The sequence below is a fragment of the Mus pahari genome, chromosome 12 (genome assembly GCF_900095145.1).
Source record: "Mus pahari chromosome 12, PAHARI_EIJ_v1.1, whole genome shotgun sequence".
NCBI lineage: Eukaryota > Metazoa > Chordata > Mammalia > Rodentia > Muridae > Mus > Mus pahari.
The window spans coordinates 70,125,819-70,130,146 of NC_034601.1; the positions used below are offsets into that span (position 1 = coordinate 70,125,819).

At 48.2% G+C, this 4,328-nt stretch overlaps 1 pseudogene; it reads left to right on the forward strand.

The window, feature by feature from the left end:
• The first annotated feature begins 2,469 nt into the window (after nt 1-2,469).
• Nucleotides 2,470-2,594, forward strand: LOC115065140 (annotated as a pseudogene).
• Nucleotides 2,595-4,328: the final 1,734 nt, after the last annotated feature.

The window sequence follows — 4,328 nt, forward strand, 5'->3', positions numbered from 1 at the left end:
GTTGGTGAAGTCCTGTTTCTGAAAGCCTTGTCTCCTAGGAGGGAAAACCTGGAGAGAGTACCTCAGTTTTCACCGATGCTCACAATAAGATACCACACACACACACACACACACACACACACACACACACACACACACACACACATACAAAGCAAGATGTCGCGAGTAAGGCTTATCCCCCACCCTAAGCATGTCACCTGCCTGCCTGCCTTCCTCACTTCCCTCCCTTTTCTTCCCCCATGTTTTAAACGCGACCCTCGTCCCACTAAATCGACTCCTTCATATGAAGATGTGGCAACCCTGCCCTCTGAGAAACACTCCGTGGTTTGCCCTTTTATTTCTCTCACCCTGTAACTCAATATTAGAGTGATTCTGAATTGAGGACAAGCCTGATGAGTTTGAGGCGTGGGATAAAGGAATCCGACCAGCTCTGAGCTCATTGTGTTTTTAAACCTTGCTCTGTGTGTTCATTCTCGCCACAGCGAGGATGCTATTATCTTTGCTCAGAGAGCAGACAGTCCCGGGCCTGTTTCCCCCTGTTTCTCTTTGATCCCTGCAGCCAACCCAGCCCAGCCCCCAGCCCTCCGTTCAGATTGGCCCAGGCTATGGGGACTCTGGGCTGCAGCCTGCTGGGCGTTCACGGCTCCACCCCACAGCTCTTCCACCTCCCTGCTGAGCGTTCATTCTGGATCTGCGGCGTCCATGGTTGATATTTTTGCGCTTTTCTGGTATTTATTCTCTAACTGCACACGGGGGTTTTTAGTTTGTTGCTCAGGAGATGACAAAAGCGAGTGAAGATTTTTGTTTTAGTCGTGTGTTTGCTAGCTAGGACCTCATCAGGGAAGAATTTGTCCACTCAAAAGTTGTCCTTTTAGAGCAATTAAAAAATAGTGATTTAGCCTGGGATGTTGTTGGTGCACACCTGGAATTCTTGCACTCAGGAGTGGGAGGATTGTGAGTTCAAGGCCTTCCTTGCCTTTCTAGTGAGCTCAAGGCCTATCTGAACTACATAATACCTTGTTTAAAAATAAAAATAAACAAATTGGATGTTCTGAAATTAATTTCTGGAGTATTTTTGATTATTTCTGGTGTATTTTTAATGTTTTAGACCAAGGTGGACTGTAGGCAGTCATAGATTAGGGGTATGCACATTCCCACTAGGCCAGTGAGAAGCCTTTGTGAGGGGTGACATATTAGATATCCTACACATCAGATATTTACATTACAATACGATTCATACCAGCAGCAAAATTATTTATGAAGTAGGAACGAAAATAATTTTATGGTTGGAGGTCACCGCAACGTGCAGAAGTGTATTAAAGGCTGGAGTGTGAGGAAGGGTGAGAACCACGGGTCTAAACTTTGCTCTATACCTGCCTTAGCCCTAGCAAGGTTCATCTCTACGGCCTCTTCCTTAACCATCGGATTCACTGTTTGCCTTTAAAAGTGTCCTATCTCTAGTTAGAGAGGGAGAAGGGAGGGTAACAGAGTGAAAAACTCAAAGGGTCATTAGGAAAATGTCACAAATCCCATTGGTTTGGAAACCACTTCATTTGGGAGGGTATTTTTTTTTTATTATGTATTATGTCTATGTATTGATTATACATAATGGGCTTCATTATGACACTTTCACATATGGATATATTTTTCCCATATTCATCCCCTGCTTCCCCAAATGAGAAGGTTTTCACAGAAGACAACATGGTGTGTCTCTTGGTTTGCTGCTGGACATAAAACCAGGGCTTCATGCAGAGATATCATGAGCCCTTCTCACACGACATGGCTGAAACCACAAGACACAAAGGCCATATGAGGACTCAGATCTTTGCTGACAAGCAAAATGCTGTTGTGTTATAGAAATACGAAATATTAGCCGAATGCAACAGCCCAAACCTGGAATCCTAGCTCTAAGGAGGCAGAGGCAGGCAGATCTCTGTGAGCTCTGGGCCAGCCAGGGCAACACACCAAGACCTTTGCACTGGCTGGTTTTGTGTCAACTTGACACAGGCTGGAGTTATCACAGAGAAAGGAACTTCAGTTGGGGAAATGCCTCCATGAGATCCAGCTGTAAGGCATTTTCTCAATTAGTGATCAAGGGGGGAGGTCCCCTTGTGGGTGGTGCCATCTCTGGGCTGGTAGTCTTGGTTCTATAAGAGAACAAACTGAGCAAGCCAGGGGAATCAAGCCAGTAAAGAACATCCCTCCATGGCCTCTGCATCAGCTCCTACTTCCTGACCTGCTTGAGTTCCAATCCTGACTTCCTTGGTGATGAACAGCAGTATGGAAACGTAAGACTAATAAACCCTTTCCTCCCCAACTTGCTTCTTGGTCATGATGTTTGTGCAGGAATAGAAACCCTGACTAAGACAACCTTGATTTTTTGGGTTTTGGTTGTTGTTGGTGGTTTTTTTTTTGGGGGGGGGGTGTTTTTGTTTTTTTGTTTGTTTTTAAAAAAACAAGAAACAAAACACTGCCCATAGAGGCATAGCAGGTATGACTATTCTGTCACGTGTGTGTCTGCAGGTGGCAGAGAGGAGAGAGGCTACACCTTTGCTCAGTGTTCTGACCCGTGAACACGAGTGTAACCTGACACGCCCTGGAAAAAAGACAAAACGAAACAAAAACCAAAAACATGAGCATGATTACCAGGAAGAGAAACAAGATGGAGACTAGAAAAAAACACACCTGGGAACGTGGGGACCTTGGCAGGAGTAAACCGGAGACAGACGAGCCTCACATGGGGCCACTCCTGCAAGTCGGGGTGAGGAGCTAGCCCAAGATGACCACCAGACCACCAGTGCCATGAGGCCTGGACAAGGAGCTAACCTGGGATAAGTACCAGTCTGGCATCACTCAGGCCTGGGGAAACAGCCCTTGCCTGAGATAACCCCTGCCTGGAGCCGTACTGCACAGGCACATAGCACTCCTGAGACCACTTCTGAGACAATCCCAGACACTCAGAGATAGATCCCTGTGCCACTAAGAGGAACAAGTAAGTGGTGAAGTGGAAGAGAAAAAGAAACGGAAGGATGTAGGCACAGTGAAGAGAGGCAGAACTGGAGACTCGAGAGTATTGAGGAACAGCCTGATGTGAGTAGCCAGTGATGCCACTTGGGACCATGGTGGGGTTCTGGCCTGTGCCGCCACGGGTATAGTGTCTGGGTCCGTGGCCCTGAAGCAGTAGGAGTTTGTTACCTACCACCAAAGGCCAAGTGAACGTCGTTGTCTGAGGACTGTGCAGGATTGACCCTACTCCTTGCCTGGGCATTGTGGGAGAGCTGGCCCTGGGAGAGCCAGAGAGCCTCCTCTGTCCCCAGCCAGCAGCAGTACTCAGGACAGCAGCCTGCACAGACCCAGAGTGGCAAGTGAGCCAGCCTGAGGATGAGTGTGGGAAGGCTTGCAGTGCCACTCACCTCCGGGTGGGGGTGGGGTGGGGGAGGGGTTGGGGGAAGGGTATGAACAAAGGAGAGACACCTTCCTCCCCCCTTGCCTCTCAACCTGTGGCAGGTGGGAAATCTGGCCCTGGGGTCATAAGAGCAAGAGAGCTGTCCCCATCCCTCATCTGCTGAAGCTTAGAGAACAGAGCAAGCCTCTCATCTAAACAGCAGGGTAGAGCTGACTCTCAGTTGGGGGTTGGGGTCTGTTCCTGGTGACCCAGCTCCAGAGTATAGCAGCAAGAGAGCCAGGAAGCTGACCAGCTCAGATACCTCTTGGGCCCAGATCCAGGGCTCTGAATTGGCACACCCTAACGTGTACCACCACACGGAGTCCACGAAGGGGCTTGTCCGACAGATCCAAAACTACAGGATCTCCATGACACGGGCAACAACAGGGTATCCCAGAGGAGTCCCAGTGAGGATCCGGTATTGGTAGAGTAGCAGAAGACAAAGGTCTCGCTCGTACCAGACAAGTCATTGCAACGAAAATATGCAAGCAAGAAAGTGTGGATAAAAGGGTATACTGTGGGACACACTGTGACACACTACATCTTCCACAACGGGGTTTCTCTGTTGCAGGGGAGGTTGTAAGGGTGGAAGACAGGTACAAGGGGAGGGAGAGATGAGTGGGATTGGGGTCACAATATGAAATTCACAAAGAACAAACAAAAAGTTAAGAGACAGAAAAGAAATACAAAATGTAACTGTCTTAGTCAGGGTTTCTATTCCTGCACTAACATCATGACCAAGAAGTAAGTTGGGGAGGAAAGGGTTTATTCAGCTTACACTTCTATACTGCTGTTCATCACCAAGGAAGTCAGGACTGGAACTCAAGCAGGTCAGGAAAGCAGGAGCTGATGCAGAAGCCATGGAGGGATGTTCTTTACTGGC